Source organism: Scyliorhinus canicula, chromosome 1, assembly GCF_902713615.1.
Source record: "Scyliorhinus canicula chromosome 1, sScyCan1.1, whole genome shotgun sequence".
NCBI classification, from domain to species: Eukaryota; Metazoa; Chordata; class Chondrichthyes; order Carcharhiniformes; family Scyliorhinidae; genus Scyliorhinus; species Scyliorhinus canicula.
In genome coordinates, this window is record NC_052146.1 from 50,401,786 (window position 1) to 50,422,742 (window position 20,957).

Here is a 20,957-nt window from a genome sequence, read left to right on the forward strand (position 1 = left end):
CTACCCAGGACAGCCCTACTCAGTACACCCCTGCCCAGGACACCGACACACATGACACCGACACACAGGACACTGACACACAGGGGACGGGTGGACAGGAACCTCCACCCCAGGGGACCATGGATTCTGGGTCGGACGATGATCACGACACAACGCCACTGCTTTCTCCAACACCCTCCACCATCGCAGAGACACTCACCTCGATTGGGCACTTTAGCGATGAGGCTTCTGGTACACTCACTGGTGCGTACAACACAGCCGTACTAGTTGTGGTAGTCTGGTTAGAGGTATTACGGTACCTAGCAATGCTGGAACACCATTGGTGGATAATGCATGTTGTCTATTGGTCGAGACTGTATGGTAGCTCCGCCCTGCAAGGCGGGGTATAAGAGCCCGTGCAGCCCCAGCAGCTTCCTTTCTGTACCTGAGCTGCTGGGGGAAACATCTAGTTTATTAAAGCCTTCAGTTGTACTACAACCTCGCTTAGTAGTCATTGATTGTGCATCACCGGTACAGCAGGTGGAGGTAGGAGCAGCCGAGGGGCCAGGCGGGCGGAGGGCAGGCCGGCCCCATCAACCATCTGCTGCCCAGATGGGTTCCAGAAGTTACCACACCCACCCATAAACCTGATGCTGTCACGGAACCAGGGACGATTGAAGGGGGTGATGGCCGGCTTGCGGCGGCTGCAGACGCAGGTGGAGGAGTCTACCCGCGTGCAGCAGCAGGGAGTGGTGCCAGTCATGCGTACCACCCAGGCCGAAACCGCAAGGGTGGTGTCCGCGGTGGAGGCAATGGGTACGACGGTGTCAGACATGGGGAGCAGTATGCAAGGCCTGGGGCTTTCCGTGCAGGCGGCGTCTGTGGCTCAGGACATGGCTGCTCTCTCACAGGAAGCCATGAGCCAGAGCCAGTGGCAGATGGCAGAGGCACTCAACGTCCAGTCTCAGCAGGCCATGGCCCAGTCTCTGCAGGCCATCGCTGAGGGCATCGGCGCCATTGCCCAGGTGCTGGCCGGCGTCACCCAGACACAGACAGGGATGGGCAACTCCCTGAGCTCCATGGCTGCAAACTTGCAGACCATTGTCGATACCAAGGGGGGCCTCCAGGACTGGCAGCGCCAGGTGTCGGCGGGGGTGGGGGGGGGGGGGGGGGGGGGCGTCGGATGGCCGGTCCGTTCGCATCCCCGACCCATGCGGAGGCCCGGGGGGCATTGGGCACCACGAGGGAGGAGGAGGTGCTGGGGCCTGTCCCGGATCCCCCTGTAGGGCTCCCCCCCTTCCATCCCAGGTGCATCTGGTGGGCAGCGGGCAGGACAGGCTGGCAGCTCGCCATCCCAGTCGCCTGAGCCGCAGCCTGGCCCATCTAGGCCGGCTGCCCCAGGAAACGGCCGCCAAAGGGATTACGAGTCACAGAGCAGGAATCACAGGAGTCCACCTGCAGTTCTGCTGTGCCATCTGGAGAACCACCTAGATGAAGTCATAGAGCCCGTAAGGCCAAAACATTAGACACTGAGTAAGTTGGCATGGGTGCAGGGTACAGACGAGTTATAGGGGATAGGGCACGTGTATGGACAGTTTGTTATTAAAATCACTTTCACACCTACAGAAGCTGCCTTTGTTCTCTGTCCAAAGCGTGTGGGGGTGTCGTGTGCATTGAGCACCAGTGTGTGTGTGTGTGAGGGGTGCTATTACGTCGCCCCAGGTGAGTGTGCTCCCCGCCCCCCCCCCGGGTCTCCCTGGCCATCCCCCCGGGCAGAGGACGGGACCGTGCGCTGCAGTGTCACGGCCGCATGCAGGGATGATCCGGGTAAAAGGTGGCACTGTGGCCATGGGTCAGACATTGTCCAACGATGTAGAGCCCAGAGCTCATCGCAGAGCGGGTTGTCATCATCCTCCATGGCCTGCTATAGACACGCTTCCATCGGCGACCGTGTGAGCCCAGCCCGTTGTGCCACAGGTGGATGTACAATGGAGGGGTGGTGTGCATGTGGGTGGGGTGAGGGTGGTGGTGGTAGGTGGTTGGGGGGGGTGAGGGTTTGGTGGTGGGTGGGTGGGGGGTGAGGGTGTTGGTGGTGGGTGGGTGGGGGGGTGAGGGTGGTCGGCTAGTGTTGCGGTATGCGGTTTGTGTCCATACTCGGCGATTCCCATGCCCCCCCCCAGTTAGTGAACCGGGCGGCTATCAGCCTGTCCCGTGCCCGCTGGCCAAGCCGGTAATGGTGGGCAGCCTCCTGTCCAGTCCAGCCCATCTGTCCTGACCATTGCCCCCATCCTCCTCATCTGGGGAGGACTGCGCCTTGTCCTGCTGCTCCTCCATTCCCCCCTCCTCTGCCTGTGGCACATCGCCCCTCTGCTGGGCTATGTTGTACAGGACGCAGCACACCACAATGATGCGGCCGACCCCATCTGGCGGGTACTGGAGGGCCCCTGCAGAGCGGTCCAGGCACCTGAAACGCATTTTTAGCATTCAAAACACCTCTCTATCACACCCCTGGTTGCTGCCTGGGCATCGTTGTAGCCCTTCTCCGCGTCACTCTGTGGCCTCCGTATAGGCGTCATCAGCCACAACTGCAACGGGTATCCCCTGCCGCCCAGCAACCGGCCCCTCAGCCGGGGGGGGGGGGTCCCTCAAACATGCCGGGGATGTAAGACCGTGACAGCACGTATGGGTCATGTACACGGCCTGGGTACCGGGCGCAGACGTGCAGGATCATCATGCGGTGGTCGCAGACCACCTGAATGTTCATGGAATAGGTCCCCTTCCTATTGGTGAACACGGCCCTGTTATCTGCAGGTGGCCGCACGGCGACGTGCATCCCATCGATCGCTGGCCCGGTGTACAGGGAACCAGATGTAGCGGTCTGCAATGGCATATAGCGTGTCTGTCACTGCCCGGATGTACCGGTGCACCGATGTCTGCGGGGTGCCAGACAGGTCTGCACTCGGTGCCTGGAATGACCCCGGAGCATAAAAGTTCAGGGCTACCGTAACGATGACGGACACGGGGAGAGGGTGTCCTCCCCCAGTGCCACGCGGTGCCAGGTGTGCCATCAGTTGGCAGACGGTATCACGGCTTATCCGGAGGCTCCTCCTGCATGCCCGGTCCCTGAGGTCCTGGTACGACGAGCGGGGCCGATACACACGGGGCTTCCTCGGGCGTTTCCGTCGCCGTGACACCACCACCTCCTCCTCCCCCTCCCCCTTCTCCTCTTCCTCGGGCTTCTTCTCCTCGTCCTGTTGGGCGGGCAGCCCTCCAGCCCGTGCCCCTCTGTAGCACGCTCCTCTGCAGCAGCTTCCGCCGCCTCCCTGGCAAACTGTGCCGCCTCTGTGGCACGCTCCTCCTCCTCCTCCTCCTCCTCCCCCCCCCCCCCCCCCAAGGGCAACATGTAGAAGTGCGGCTGCCGCCACGGCGGCCAACATCGCTGGCTGATCAGCAAACCTAACCGCCTGCAGTGGGGGGGGGGAACAACGACATGTCAGCATTGCCAGTAGCGCCCCCCCCCCCCCCCCCCCCCCCGCAGCCAGGTGCCATGGGCTGCATGGTCGCGTTTGTTGGAAGCTGGCACCTGACCAGGCGGACGACCTCCCTCGTCCTCTCCCCTCCTCCCCGCCACTCGCCCCCTCCCCGGCACTCGCCCCCTCACCCTGGCGCTCGCCCTCTCCCCCCTCCCCGCACTCGCCCCCTCACCCCTGCACTCGCCCTCTCCCCCCTCCCCGCGCTCGCCCCCTCACCCCGGCACTCGCCCTCTCCCCCCTCCCCACACTCACCCCCTCACCCCGGCACTCGCCCTCTCCCCGGCACTCACCCTCTCCCCCCTCCCCGCACTCGCCCCCTCACCCTGGCACTCGCCCTCTCCCCCCTCCCCGCACTCACCCCTTCACCCCGGCAGTCGCCCTCTCCCCCCTCCCCGCACTCGCCTCCTCACCCCGGCACTCGCCCTCTCCCCCTCACCGGAACGCCCCCCTCACCCCGGCACTCGCCCTCTCCCACCTCACCGGCACTTGCCCCCTCACCCCGGCACTCGCCCTCTCCCCCTCACCGGCACGCCCCCCCCTCACCCCGGCACTCGCCCTCTCCCACCTCACCGGCACTTGCCCCCTCACCCCGGCACTCGCCCTCTCCCCCTCACCGGCACGCCCCCTCACCCCAGCACTTGCCCCCCCTCCCCGGCACTTGCCCCCTCACCCCGGCACCCGACCTCTCCCCCCCATAATTATAATTGAAATTATATAAATATTTGAAAGGGAAAGATGAATAAACTCACACTTTACCACATTATTTTTCACCTCCCACCTTGTTGCCCAATCATTTAGCCTGTCTATATCTTTTTGTGTCCTTCTCACAGCTTACATTTCCACCTAACTTTGTATCAAGCTTACTCTCTGTCTCTTCATCTTAGTTATGAATATCGATTGTAAATAACTGAGGCCCCATCACTGACCCCTATGGCATTCCACTGTCTTAGCCTACCGATATGAAAATGCCCTATTTATGCCCAATTTGGGCAACATGGTAGCACAAGTGGCTATCACTGTGGCTTCACAGCGCCAGGGTCCCAGGTTTGATTCCCTGCTAGGTCACTGTCTGTGCGGAGTCTGCACGTTCTCCCCCCCCCCCCCCCCCCCCCCCCCCCCCCGTCAGTGTGGGTTTCCTCCGGGTGCTACGGTTTCCTCCCACAGTCCAAAGATGTGCGGGTTACGTGGATTGGCCATGCTAAATTGCCCATAGTGTCCAAAAAGGTTAATTGAGGTTACTGGGTTAAGGGGATGGGGTGGAGGAGCTGTGTGCTTGAGTAGGGCACTCTTTCCAAGGGCCGGCGCAGACTTGATGGGCTGAATGGCCTCCTTCTGCACTGTAAATTCTATGATTAATCAACCCTCGATTTTTATAAATTCTTTCATGGGATGTGGGCATTGCTGGCTAGACGAGCATTTATTTACCAATCCTAATTTCCCTCGAGACAGTGGTTCTCAGCAACCTTCTTGAACCGTTGCAGTATATGTATTGTAGGAACACTCATGGTGCTGGTAGGGAGGGAGTTCCAGGATTTTCACCCAGTGACAGCGAAGGAACGGTGATATAGTTCCATGACAGGATGGTGTGTGACTTGTAGGGGAACTTTCAGTTGGTGGTGTTCCCATGCATCTGCTGCCCTTGTCCTTCTAGTAGAGGAGATTGCGTGTTTGGAAGATGTTGTCAAAGGAACCTTGCTGAGTTGCTACAGTGCATCTTGAGTTAAGAACCGCATTGATGTTACCTGTGAGAATATCTCCAAAACTCGAAGGATAACTTGAAACAAATGCTCTTAGTGGTATATTTTTGTTTGGAATAATTTGAGAAACAATGTCCAACCCAGTGAGGAACCAGTCCAGCCATTATGTGAACAATTAATAAAGAATATTTATGAAAGAAAAAAAATGGCAAAAGACTAACATACACTATGACACTTAAGTATATGAATAACTAAACATGTTTTATCTGAAATTACCGATTGTTCCCAAAATATACCCAAATTCCCTGAACTCACTGAAATACCCCTTTTCCCAAACAACATCCAATGTTAGCAACTCTATCGGTCAAACATAGGCAGAGATGGGGATAAAGGGGTCTTTTTCAGGGTGGCAGCCGGTGACTAGTGGTGTGCCTTAGGGGTCTGTGCTGGGGCCACAACTTTTCACAATATACATTAATAGAACATAGAACATAGAACGATACAGTGCAGTACAGGCCCTTCGGCCCTCGATGTTGCACCGACATGGAAAAAATCTAAAGGCCATCTAACCTACACTATGCCCTTATCATCCATATGCTTATCCAATAAATGTTTAAATGCCCTCAATGTTGGCATGTTCACTACTGTTGCAGGTAGGGCATTCCACGGCCTCACCACTCTTTGCGTAAAAAACCCACCTCTGACCTCTGTCCTATATCTATTACCCCTCAATTTAAGGCTATGTCCCCTCGTGTTAGCCACCTCCATCCGCGGGAGAAGGCTCTCGCTGTCCACCCTATCTAACCCTCTGATCATTTTGTATGCCTCTATTAAGTCACCTCTTAACCTTCTTCTCTCTAACGAAAACAACCTCAAGTCCATCAGCCTTTCCTCATAAGATTTTCCCTCCATACCAGGCAACATCCTGGTAAATCTCCTCTGCACCCGTTCCAAAGCTTCCACGTCCTTCCTATAATGAGGCGACCAGAACTGTACGCAATACTCCAAATGCGGCCGTACTAGAGTTTTGTACAACTGCAACATGACCTCATGGCTCCGGAACTCAATCCCTCTACCAATAAAGGCCAACACACCATAGGCCTTCTTCACAACCCTATCAACCTGGGTGGCAACTTTCAGGGATCTATGTACATGGACACCGAGATCCCTCTGCTCATCCACACTACCAAGAATTTTACCATTAGCCAAATATTCCGCATTTCTGTTATTCTTTCCAAAGTGAATCACCTCACACTTCTCCACATTAAACTCCATTTGCCACCTCTCAGCCCAGCTCTGCAGCCTATCTATGTCCCTCTGTAACCTGCAACATCCTTCCGCACTGTCTACAACTCCACCGACTTTAGTGTCGTCTGCAAATTTACTCACCCATCCTTCTGCGCCCTCCTCTAGGTCATTTATAAAAATGACAAACAGCAACGGCCCCAGAACAGATCCTTGTGGTACGCCACTCGTAACTGAACTCCATTCTGAACATTTCCCATCAACTACCACTCTCTGTCTTCTTTCAACTAGCCAATTTCTGATCCACATCTCTAAATCACCCTCAATCCCCAGCCTCCGTATTTTCTGCAATAGACGACCGTGGGGAACCTTATCAAACGCTTTACTGAAATCCATATACACCACATCAACTGCTCTACCCTCGTCTACCTGTTCAGTCACCTTCTCAAAGAACTCGATAAGGTTTGTGAGGCATGACCTACCCTTCACAAAACCATGCTGACTGTCCCTAATCATATTATTCCTATCTAGATGATTATAAATCGTATCTTTTATAATCCTCTCCAAGACTTTACCCACCACAGACGTTAGGCTCACCGGCCTATAGTTACCGGGGTTATCTCTACTCCCCTTCTTGAACAAAGGGACCACATTTGCTATCCTCCAGTCCTCTGGCACTATTCCTGTAGCCAATGATGACCTAAAAATCAAAGCCAAAGGCTCAGCAATCTCTTCCCTGGCTTCCCAGAGAATCCTAGGATAAATCCCATCCGGCCCCGGGGACTTATCTATTTTCACCTTGTCCAGAATTGCCAACACTTCTTCCCTACGCACCTCAATGCCATCTATTCTAATAGCCTGGGCCTCAGCATTCTCCTCCACAATATTATCTTTTTCTTGAGTGAATACTGACGAAAAGTATTCATTTAGTATCTCGCTTATCTCCTCAGCCTCCACACACAACTTCCCACCACTGTCCTTGACTGGCCCTACTCTTACCCTAGTCATTCTTTTATTCCTGACATACCTATAGAAAGCTTTTGGGTTTTCCTTGATCCTACCTGCCAAAGACTTCTCATGTCCCCTCCTTGCTCGTCTCAGCTCTCTCTTTAGATCCTTCCTCGCTTCCTTGTAAATATCAAGCGCCCCAACTGAAACTTCACGCCTCATCTTTACATAGGCCTCCTTCTTCCTCTTAACAAGAGATTCCACTTCTTTGGTAAACCACGGTTCCCTCGCTCGACCCCTTCCTCCCTGCCTGACTGGTACGTACTTATCAAGAACATGCAATAGCTGTTCCTTGAACAAACTCCACATATCCAGTGTGCCCAACCCTTGCAGCCTACTTCTCCAACCAACACATCCTAAGTCATGTCTAATGGCATCATAATTGCCCTTCCCCCAGCTATAACTCTTGCCCTGCGGGGTATACTTATCCCTTTCCATCACTAACGTAAAGGTCACCGAATTGTGGTCACTGTTTCCAAAGTGCTCACCTACCTCCAGATCTAACACCTGGCCTGGTTCATTACCCAAAACCAAATCCAATGTGGCCTCGCCTCTTGTTGGCCTGTCAACATATTGTGTCAGGAAACCCTCCTGCACACATTGTACAAAGAACGACCCATCTAATGTACTCGAACTATATCTTTTCCAGTCAATATTTGGAAAGTTAAAGTCTCCCATAACAACTACCCTGTTACTTTTGCTCTTTTCCAGAATCATCTTCGCCATCCTTTCCTCTACATCCCTAGAACTATTAGGTGGCCTATAGAAAACTCCCAACAGGGTGACCTCTCCTTTCCTGTTTCTAACCTCAGCCCATACTACCTCAGAAGAAGAGTCCCCATCTAGCATCCTTTCCGCCACCGTAATACTGTCCTTGACTAGCAGCGCCACACCTCCCCCTCTTTTGCCCCCTTCTCTGAACTTACTAAAACACCTAAACCCCGGAACCTGCAACAACCATTCCTGTCCCTGCTCCATCCATGTCTCTGAAATGGCCACAACATCGAAGTCCCAGGTACCAACCCATGCTGCCAGTTCCCCTACCTTATTTCGTATACTCCTGGCATTGAAGTAGACACACTTCAAACCACCTACCTGAACACTGGCACCCTCCTGCGAAGTCAAATCTGTGCTCCTGACCTCTATACTCTCAATCTCCCGTACCCTAAAACTACAATCCAGGTTCCCATGCCCCTGCTGAATTAGTTTAAACCCCCCCAAAGAGCACTAACAAATCTCCCCCCCAGGATATTGGTGCCCCTCAGGTTCAGATGTAGACCATCCTGTCTATAGAGGTCCCACCTTCCCCAGAAAGAGCCCCAGTTATCCAGAAATCTGAATCCCTCCCGTCTGCACCATCCCTGTAGCCACGTGTTTAATTGCTCTCTCTCCCTATTCCTCATCTCACTATCACGTGGCACGGGCAACAACCCAGAGATAACAACTCTGTTTGTTCTCGCTCTGAGCTTCCATCCTAGCTCCCTAAAGGCCTGCCTGACATCCTTGTCCCCTTTCCTACCTATGTCGTTAGTGCCAATGTGGACTACGACTTGGGGCTGCTCCCCCTCCCCCTTAAGGACCCGGAAAACACGATCCGAGACATCACGTACCCTTGCACCTGGGAGGCAACATACCAAACGTGAGTCTCTGTCGCTCCCACAAAATCTCCTATCTGTGCCCCTGACTATTGAGTCCCCAATTACTAATGTTCTACTCCTTTCCCCCCTTCCCTTCTGAGCAACAGGGACAGACTCCGTGCCAGAGGCCCGTACCCCATGGCTTACCCCTGGTAAGTCGTCCCCCCCACAAGTATCCAAAACGGTATACTTGTTACTCAGGGGAACGACCGCAGGGGGTCCCTGCACTGACTGCTTCTTCCCAGTCCCTCTTACAGTTACCCATCTATCTCCAGTCTTTGGTGTAACTATTTCCCTGAAGCTCCTATCTATGACCCCCTCTGCCTCCCGAATGATCCGAAGTTCATCCAGCTCAAGCTCCAGGTCCCTAACACGGTTTTTGAGGAGCTGGAGTTGGGTGCACTTCCCACAGATGAAATCAGCAGGGACACTGACGGCGTCCCTCACCTCAAACATTCTGCAGGAGGAGCATTGTACTGCCTTCCCTGACATCACCTCTAGATTTAAAAAATAACAAGAAAAAGAAAAAGAAAGGAAGAGCTTACCTGATATTACCTCAAACCCTGCTCCCGCTCAAAGGTAAGCAAATTTAAAGGCACTCACTCACCTTCACGACAGGCCCCTGCTCCCGCTTCCCAACCACCGTGGGGTGGGGGGGTTGGTTAGAGGAGGAGGTAGGGTGGGAAACACTCACGAAGTGTTTCGGGTTTAACTGTCACTTGCCAACTGCCTCTCCACAAACCACCTTCAACTTAGGCTGACCGCACTGCACGTATGCAAATTTCCCCAGAACAGCTGATCAGTAGCTCTGCTCTGCTGCCCTCTGCTGGATGATTGCCTTCACTCAAACTCCTCGGGTCCCCTTCGCAGATTCACCTTCAACTTAGGCTGACCGCACTGCACGTATGCAAATTTCCCCAGAACAGCTGATCAGTAGCTCTGCTCTGCTGCCCTCTGCTGGATGATTGCCTTCACTCAAACTCCTCGGGTCCCCTTCGCAGATTCACCTTCAACTTAGGCTGACCGCACTGCACGTATGCAAATTTCCCCAGAACAGCTGATCAGTAGCTCTGCTCTGCTGCCCTCTGCTGGATGATTGCCTTCACTCAAACTCCTCGGGTCCCCTTCGCAGATTCACCTTCAACTTAGGCTGACCGCACTGCACGTATGCAAATTTCCCCAGAACAGCTGATCAGTAGCTCTGCTCTGCTGCCCTCTGCTGGATGATTGCCTTCACTCAAACTCCTCGGGTCCCCTTCGCAGATTCACCTTCAACTTAGGCTGACCGCACTGCACGTATGCAAATTTCCCCAGAACAGCTGATCAGTAGCTCTGCTCTGCTGCCCTCTGCTGGATGATTGCCTTCACTCAAACTCCTCGGGTCCCCTTCGCAGATTCACCTTCAACTTAGGCTGACCGCACTGCACGTATGCAAATTTCCCCAGAACAGCTGATCAGTAGCTCTGCTCTGCTGCCCTCTGCTGGATGATTGCCTTCACTCAAACTCCTCGGGTCCCCTTCGCAGATTCACCTTCAACTTAGGCTGACCGCACTGCACGTATGCAAATTTCCCCAGAACAGCTGATCAGTAGCTCTGCTCTGCTGCCCTCTACTGATCAGCTGCTCTGCTGCCCTCTGCTGGATGATTGCCTTCACTCAAACTCCTCGGGTCCCCTTCGCAGATTCACCTTCAACTTAGGCTGACCGCACTGCACGTATGCAAATGATCTGGAAGAAGGTACTGAAGGCACTGTTGCTAAGTTTGCAGATGATGCAAAGGTCTGTAGAGGGACAGGTAGTATTGAGGAAGTAAGGGAGCTGCAAAAGGACTTGGACAAGCTAGGAGAGTGGGCAATGAAGCGGCAAATGAAATACAATGTGGAAAAGTGTGAGGTTATGCACTTTGGAAGGAGGAATTTAGGCATGGACTATTTTCTAAATGGGGAAATGCTTTGGAAAGCAGAAGCACAAAGGGACTTGGGAGTCCTTGTTCATGATTCTCTTAAGGTTAATGTGCAGGTTCAGTCGACAGTTAAGAAAGCAAATGCAATGTTAGCATTCATGTCAAGAGAGGTAGAGTGCTGGGCGGCATGTGGCGCAGTGGATAGCACTGGGACACCGGGTTCGAATCCCGGCCCTGGGTCACTGTCCGTGTGGAGTTTGCACATTCTCCCCATGTCTGCGTGGATTTCACCCCCACAACCCAAAGATGTGCAGGTTAGGTGGATTGGCCACACTAAATTGCCCCTTAATTGGAAAAAAATAAATAATTGGATACTCTAAATTTAAAAAAAAAAAAGAGAGGTAGAGTACAAGACCAGGGATGTACTTCTGAGGCTGTAGAAGGCTCTGCTCAGACCCCATTTGGAATATTGTGAGCAATTTTGGGCCCCGTATCTAAGGAAGGATGTGCTGGTCTTGGAAATGGTCTAGAGGAGGTTCACAAGAATGATCCCTGGAATGAAGAACTTGTCGTATGAGGAAAGTTTGAGGAGTCTGGGTCTGTACTCATTGGAGTTTAGAAGGATGAGAGGGGATATTATTGAAACTTACAAGGTACTGTGAGGCCTGGATAGAGTGGACGTGGAGAGGATTTTTCCACTTGTAGGAAAAACTAGAACCAGAGGGCACCATCTCAGACTAAAGGGACAATCCTTTAAAACAGAGATGAGGAGGAATTTCTTCAGCCAGAGGGTGGTGAATCTATGGAACTCTTTGCCGCAGAAAGTTGTGGAGGCCAATTCACTGAGTGTCTTTAAGACAGAGAGAGATAGGCTCTTGATTAATAAGGGGATCTGGGGTTATGGGGCGAAGGCAGGAGAATGGGGATGAGAAAGTATCAGCCATGATTGAATGGCCTAATTCTGCTCCTATGTCTTATGGTGTTATGGTCTAAATCCAGGTAATAGTTACCTCACAATACCGCTTAGGTGACCAAGTCTGCAAACACGTCTCTTCCCGACTCAGTGAATGCACAAAACTACAGGCGCGATTCTCCGCTGCCCACGACGGGTCGGAGAATAGCGGGAGGGCGTCACCGACATTTTTCACGCTCTCCCGCTATGTAACGTCTGTAACGGACGCACTCTTTCTCCCTCCGCCGCCCCGCAGGATCAGTCCGCAGGGCGGCCGAGGGAGATGACGGCCCCGCGCATGCGTGGGTTGGAGCCGTCCAACTCGCGCATGCGCGGCTGACATCATCGTGAGCGTCAGCCGGCGTGAAGCTTGCCGCGCGGACTTAGCGACGGTTGCTAAGGCCGCGATGCTGTGCTTCACGGGGCCCCGCTGCTAGCCCCGCCCGGGGGGGGGGGGGGGGAGAATCGGGTCCCGGGAGGGGGCGCGGAGGCTGCTGTGAAACACGGCCAGTTTCACGGCAGCCTTTACGATTCGCCGCATTTGCGGAGAATCGCGCCCGTCGTTTTTTAGAGGAGAATATCTGAATTCTGCTGTGCTTTAATTTTTAGCTGTAACAGACCTCTGTGGCTTGGATCAGAGATGGAACTGGCCTGTCTGGCTGTTGGATGAAGAACTAGCCCCCGTCCCCAATGAGGGTGCTAGCAGTTGGCCACGTTAAATTCCCCTCAATTGGAAAAAGAATTGGGTACTCTAAATTTATTTTTAAAAACAGAAGTTGTCATTTGTATAGCCCCACTGATCGCTGGTAAACATTGCACCTCAATGTCTTGAGACTCCTGCTACTCTTGTTACTTTTCTATTCTTTAATTTTTATCTCCAATTCTGTCCAATTCTGCAGTTCTATAACATGCAGGTAAATTTGAAGCCTGCCAACAAGGGGCTAAAACCAGGGGAATAATCACTGCCACTTTGAGGGATCATTGTTGCATGAATGAGCATTATTGCTTCACTTGCCTGACTTCCTGCATGTCAGTTGAACAACTGCAGACCTGTCTGAGCTGTTGGTCTGCTCTTGGTGTGTAATGAACATTTGAGTTGGGTGGCCCTTTAGTGCCCCCCCCCCCCCCCACAGTAACGTGTTTCAGGGCAACCTTCCCCGCTGGTTACCCCCAATGGAGCCCTTGCCCTGCCGCACAGTAAAAGCCACCTCTGCCTGCTCCCTTGTGTCGTGGCTGTCGAGACCTGCCTGAAAGTGCAGATCCTCACCAGCTGCACATTGTTCAAATCCTGTTGTGAAACACATTGGGCACGATTCTCCGTCCGCTGACGCCGGAATCGGGAAACGCGATTGGGCCGAGAATTCAGCGTTGAACGGAATGCCGTGCTCTGACCCTTCGACAGCGGCGTGAATGCATTCTAATCCCAGCCTGTGACATTACTATTTAACCCTGCCTCATTTGACAGTGCTGGGTTTGAAATAGCTTTAACCCTACCCGGTTCAACAACATATTGCCCCAGGAAACCAACGCAAAAGCATCCTACAAATGGTCCTCATGAATCGAAATCCATTTCTCCTAACTGTACTGTCCCCTACTGCAATTACATTCCTTTTTAATCCCGCCACTTGAATGGCTTCATGCATCATGGTGCTGTGGTCAATTTGCTCTTCCTCCCTTCAGTCCCTACTCTAGTCCACAGCGGCTGCAAGAATCTTGAACCTGTTGGACAATTGCAGGGACTGAGTTTCCTCCATGCTTACCTTCTGGGTCCCCGCACCTAGAACATAGAAGATACAGTGCAGAAGGAGGCCATTTGGCCCATCGAGTCTGCACTGACCCACTTAAGCTCTCACTTCCACCCTATCCCCGTAACCCAATAACCCCTCCTAAACTTTTTGGTCACTGAAGGCAATTTATCATGGCCAATCCACCTAACCTGCATGTCTTTGGACTGTGGGAGGAAACCGGAGCACCCAGAGGAAACCCAAGCAGACACGGGGAGATCGTGCAGACTCCACACAGGCAGTGATCCAGCAGGGAATCGAACCTGGGTCCCTGGTGCTGTGAAGCCACAGTGCTATCCACTTGCGCTACCGTGCTGACCTCTGCTACCTATAGTCCATGTCCCTTACCAGGGGGTAAATCAGAAGTACCTAACCTAAGGGACGTGATAGCCTCATGGAACCAGATATCCTGATACATCGCAGTGTTCAAAGCTTGGAAGCTCATCAACACTGAGCATTACTCTGTGATTCTATAACTTGCTTTCATTCAGTCAGCCTTTCTCACATCCACACAGTGATGGTTCCTTCTCTGTCCACAATGCTCTTTGCAATCAATCACACACTTGGTTCTCCCCGTGGTCTTCACTTATCTGACTCAATTGCTTTTACGTTTTTATTTCAAGATGCAATAAATATAAAATATGGGGAAAGTGACAGGCGTTGTGGGAGTTATTTAATTGGCCTTAAACAACCGCAAATCATGGGTAGCACCGTATGAATGATATATGATGATCTTCTGTCTATTGAAACAATGTCAGGACGCCATTTCCAAATGTGCAGTATCTTGTGCATTTATTACAATGAAATTAAGCTATTTACATGCATTGTTTTCCTCTTCACTCCTAAACGTGTTGACTCTCAGAGACCATTTAGCACAATTTAGCTAGTTCCCGCCCTGCACCTCAACCAAATGCCCATCACTCATGTGCGTGTTTTAATAGTGCATGTTGGTACGCCCTGCTATCACAGAGGGCATCGTGGGTGAACGTTTCCTTATCTGATTAGAAGTGAGAAAGTTGGCCGATTTTCCCCGTGCCCAACTAGGGGCACTGAGACCAATTGAACTGCCCTTGCCTGCATGTGGATTGTTCGGGTACAGAGCACAGGCCAGCAATTGAAATCCAGAGGGTCCTGTCTGATCTGTATTTCGCAGCTACTCGTTGGCTTGCTGAGTTATTGCGAACACAAAGTTTGGATTTTATACACACTGTGGGAAATGTCACATCCTGCTGATTATTAAAAGATGATCATTTGGGCAAGTGAGATGAACTGAGCTAAAATTCTAGTGATATGATGTGGGCAAATTAAATTTCTCCCTGGCTACCACAGCATGACCCTATTTGGCCAATTTTAAGTTCGGCCGGCATGTCATTTTAGAAAACAATTTTGTTCTTTGCAGCTGTGTTATCCTTTATCCATCTTACTGTTGTTATATCTTTCCCAACTATAATAGTGGATGAAATATATGCAACTCTGTGACTGAAGTCATAGCAACAGAACACAGTTTAAATATATATCACCTGTCAGTTCCTTTCAATTTGAAATGCCAATTAGGTGCCTTTGCCCTTTACAGTGGGATCACCTTAAATTGAATTGAATTGAATTATCTGCAAAGGGATTAATGAAACGTCTGTGTCATAATCATCTCAACAAACAGGAGTGTGCAGGGAGATATTGTGTGCAGTCGATGAAAGGCATTCACAAGATCACTGTGGATGAGGGAGGCCATTCGGCCCATTATTGCACATTCATCGTGAAAAAAAAAATTTCCCTTCTCCATCCATTACCGCGATGTCTTGCGGCTGAGTAGGTAGTGTGCCTGCCTGAGTCTGAAGCACCGGTTTCAAACCCCACACCCGAATGTGTTGGCCATGGAAGGAGCAGTTGCGACGTGCTCCAACAGGTTAATAATCAGACTGCTCATCCTCCAATATTTGCCCATTTGAAAAGCGTGTGTGAAGGTACAAAGCAAGTACAAAGGAGTACATTTCAGAGTCTAGAGCTGAGACAACTGAAGATTGGGTCAGAAGGATGGAGCATCTTTTGGAATGGGAGCTGGGAGTAGCTCTGTGAAGGAAGAATAGTTCCTGTTGAGGTAACTTTTAGCACACATTGATGGCCTGGTTGAATATAGACTCACTCATTTTTCCCTTTTTTTAGGATTAGAAATCAATCAATTGTTAAATGAGTTTAATATTAACTGTGGTGTACCAATTTCAACATTAAAAATATTTTTTTTTCCAAGGGAGCCATATGGCCCTGTTTCTCCCACTAATACCGCATATAAGTGCATCTGGAAGAATTGTGCACAATTTTCAATCTGCCACCTATACTCCCTGCCAAGGTTTGGTGTAAATAATGTGTATTTTGGTGTTAGGGACTAGAAAATAAATGTTTTTCCCATGAAACTCTGCCCTCACAATCATTGTCCTTAGGAGGGGAGGGAGAATTGGAGAAAAATTGAAAATAATTACAAAGGTAGATCCGCTCTGAGTTAAAGGTTTGAGGCAGCTGTTGGTGTAAAGCTCCTCGTATGCCCTCTGCTGCAGTGGGCTGGAAGTGACAATCCCTGCTGAAGCACAGACAGAGTTGGTATTTTCTGCAGATCTCCACTTGCAGAGAATGGGCGAAATGCCTCTGACAGCACCTCTGTCCCCAGAGGTCATAGAATCACGACAGTGCGGCAGCAGGCCATTCGGCCAATCGAGTCAGCGCCGAACCTCCGAATGAGCATCCAACCTAGGCCCAAGCCCCCACCCTATCCCTGTAACCCAGTAACCCCTCCTAACCTTTTGGACACAAAGGGACAATTTATCATGGCCAATTCACCTAACCTACACATCTTTAGACTTTAGGAGGAAACAGGAGCACCCGGAGGAAACTCACACAAACACGGGGAGAATGTGCAAACTCCACACAGTCACCCAAGGCCGGAATTGAACCTGGGTTCCTGGCGCTGTGAGGCAGCAGAGCTAACCACTGTGCCACCGTGCCACCCCACCATTGAGGCACTGGAGCATTACTATTTCAACTGGTGAAAGATAGAAAGAACTTGCATTTACATAATGCTTTTCATGACCTCAGGATATGCTTTTGAAGGGTTGTCAGGGTGGGTGGCTTTATGCCAGAGGTAATGATGAAGACGCCTGCTTTTGAGTACTGTTGCATGAGGGATAAATAGTTGCCAGTGCACTGGGGAGAACTCCCCTGCTCTTTGAATGGTGCCATGGAATCTTTTACATCCTCCACAGAGGGTTACAGTGTGATGCAAGCGTGTCTGAGAGTGTTGTAATCCCTCAGTATGACATTGAAGTGTCAGTCTAGATTTTAGCCTCAATACTCTGAAGTGGGACTCGCACAAAATCATGGTTAGAATACACATGGGCAACTATGAATGATCCTTTATAAGAAGGATATAGAGCCAGTAGAGAAGATGTAATTTTATTTAGCTGGAACGATACCAGAGCTGAGCTGTTACACCTAACGGGAAACATTTTAACCTCTTTTCTCTCTGTAAAAGTTTAAGGTTCTGCTTAATAGAAGTCTTTAAGATTATGGAAAGGGTTCATATGATGAACATGGAGAATTGTGCTTTCACTTGTGGGAAAATGTAGCGCTTGGGGCCCAAAACTAAAAAAAAATAGTCACTAATAAATCCAAGGGAAAATTCAGGAGAAACTTCTTCACCCAGAAAGTGGTGAGAATGTGGAACTTGTTACCGCAAGCTGTAGTTGCGGTGAATAGCACTAGCGACAAAGGAATGGAAAGACATGTGGATGGGGTTAAATGGAAAAGAGTGGGGGTAACGTGTATGGACCATAAACACAGTCATAGGTCTGTTGGGATGAATACCCTGGGCGGGATTCTCTGTTCCCCGCCGCCGATTTCGTAATCAGCAATCGGGCGGAGAATCCCTTTTTACGACCAGTTTTCAGATGCTTCGCCCCCTTCAAAACGGCATCATTGGGGAGTACGCTGCACGCCGTTGGGACGGCCTCAGGATGCTACTTGAAGGCTCTCCCCCGATGCTCCACCCACGATGGGCCGATTTCACGTTGGCGCAGGGCACGTGTGCTCTCAGTTTTCGTGAGGCCGGCTACGGACTGTGTCTAATGCTGCCACAGTAGACGGGGGGAAGCCATGCCGCTGGCCGTGGGGGGGGGCTTCTGCGAGGGCTAGGGGTCTGGTGGGAGGTGGTCCGAGGGTGGCGAGGAGGTGTCCAGGGGAGCACTATCTGGCAGGTTGTACGGCACGACCGCTGCAGGTCGTCGCTGTGCGCATGTGCGTCCATGACCTGGCAATTCTCCGGCCATTTATTTCGTAAAGGTGGTGTGTTTAACGTGGCGCGGCCGCTAGCCCCTCACCAGTCGGGGGGTGGGTGCTGGGGTCTCGCCGATTTTTTCATCATGGAACTAGACACTTCCTCCAGAGAATCATAGAATCCAGCCCCTTGTTTCTGTGCTTTAAATACATGTTTCCAGATTGCAACGAACCTGAGAACAACTTCTGTCATCCACGCATGATACCTACAGGGTGGGTAGATGCATTTCTCACCAATAGACTCTGCATTGAAATTTCTGTATCGCCATGAACCTGAGTATTTACCCACGGATTGCACTCTAAAATGGCTGAAAAAGCCAGGGCTAGTTCATTCAAGATTAAATGAGTTTTTTTGTGACTATATAAATGATAATTACTTTTGAACAACCTCTCTGGTTCTGAGTTTTATTTTACAAGTGTGGAATCACATTCAGAAAAAAATGAATATTCTAGATTTTTAAATAAAGTTTATGTTTTCTCTCTGTCTCTGTAATTGGTCTCCCTTAATCCCATCGCTATTTCCAAATCTTTATTTTGTTTCTCTTCCAGATTTGAATATTTATGGGCCATAACTTCCTCGGAGTGGCAATCAGTGTCGGATTGACAACTCTCTTGCTTTTTCCACTCGCCATATTGGAAGGGTTTACAGGTTGATAATCAACCTGTTTGGCCGTCGCCTTATGAGCACATCAACACCTGAGGTGGAACTCAACCCCACAACTTCCCAGCCAGAAGGTGGGGCAGTATCGCTGGGTCACAAGACCTTACATAAAATGATTAAAACTCCTGTGTGGAGATTATCCACCATCCCTCCATCATTACAATGCAAACGTCTTCAAACTTGAACCCTCTTAGCAACCCTCTGCAGAAGGATCATCTAGACTGGAAACAGTTCTCTCTCCACAGATGCTCGGAAGACCTCAGCGGGCCTGACAGCATCTGTGGAGAAGGGAACTCACCTTTGGAGTTTGTCAAACTCATGCAGACCCGAAACGTTAGCTCACTTCCCTCTCCACAGATGCTGTCAGGCCTGCTGAGATTGTCCAGTATTTTCTGTTTCAGATTTCCAGTTTCCTCACTATTTGCTTGTATTTAGCCCTTAAACCTCACTACATAGAACATAGAACATAGAACAGTACAGCACAGAACAGGCCCTTCGGCCCTCGATGTTGTGCCGAGCAATGATCACCCTACTTAACCACGTAACCCGTATACCCGTAACCCAACAATCCCCCCCATTAACCTTACACTACGGGCAATTTAGCATGGCCAATCCACCTAACCCGCACATCTTTGGACTGTGGGAGGAAACCGGAGCACCCGGAGGAAACCCACGCACACACAGGGAGGACGTGCAGACTCCACACAGACAGTGACCCAGCCGGGAATCGAACCTGGGACCCTGGAGCTGTGAAGCATTGATGCTAACCACCATGCTACCGTGAGGCCATGAGATGAGTTTATGCCTGGCTGTGACCCACGTGTGTGTTTTACTGCAGGAGTGGAATATTTGAAAAGGATTCAGTGAATTTTACAAACCCATTAAGATGCTGCATGCGATGGAAATATGAAATTTTTTTAAAAAACAGAAAACGTCAGAAAGACGCAGCGACATCTCCGGGAAATGGAAGTTTGCAGACTTAGTCACAAACATTCCTGGGTGATTTCTATCCAATCCTCCCCTGAATTTTGCAGAGAAGCCAATCTGTGAACGACCATTGCCCTCTATCGGTGGAGAGGATAACGCAATGTGAATAACACTCAGATCTACAAAGTTCTCGGTGTCACTGGCGATGGTAAATCCCGATTGCTTTGCACAAAGTGTTTTATGCTGAATCGCAGGGAAAACTTTGGGACAAACTAACCTAAATTATTGGAACTGCTAATGTGGTAAGATTCACCATGTGGCAAACAGCTATTTTCTCAGCGATAGCACCTCAGCCCTGTTATTTTCATCCATATCTTTTTATTAAAACAGTAAAAAATTAATACAAGGCCAAACGGTACAAACACTCATTTTGTGTTGGGGAGACATGATATCCTCCCCTTAGTATCAATGTACGCGGGGGGGGGGGGGGATACTCTGATTATTAAAACAGTTCACAACACATTTCTACAAAAACAAATGGTACAATCACTAAACTTTGCGCTGGAGAGACCAGATACCCTTGCCTCTGTACCAACAGAAGGGAAAGGAAGGGGGGTGGTGGGGAGAGAGGGGAAAGAAGGGTGGTGGGGAGGGAGGGAGTCGAGTGTTGGTGAAGGGGGGCCCAATAGGACACTGCCTGAACTATCTACAGAGTCAGAAAAACAAAAGAACCTTCAATTATGATGTGCCAGATTCTGGGAGTTCCCCAGAGGGAGTGAGGGGCGACATATGTCAGGCACGAGTGAAACCCGCACCCCGCTACAGAGCGTCTCGTGCACCCGTCGTCAAACCTGAGCAGCACGGTAGCACAAGTGGCTAGCACTGTGGCTTTACAGCGCCAGGGTCCCAGGTTCGATTTCCCGCTGCGTCACTGTCTGTGTGGAGTCTGCACGTTCTCCCCGTGACTGCGTGAGTTTCCTCCGGGTGCTCCGGTTTCCTCCCACAGTCCAAAGACGTGCGGTTAGGTGGATTGACCATGATATATTGCCCATAGTGACCAAAAAGGTTAGGAGGGGTTATTGGGTTAAGGGGATAGGATGGAAGTGAGGGTTTAAGTGTGTCTGTGCAGATTCAATGGGTCGAATGGCCTCCTTCTGCACTGTATGTTCTATGTTCTAACACACTGCGCTCCCGACACTGGGCGGCTGACAGTCTTCGGACAGTCGCCAAGTCGTTCATAAATTTGTGAACACTTATCTGAGCTGGAATTTTTTTTGGCAATAACTGTGATAAATTACAGTAGCATTGCTG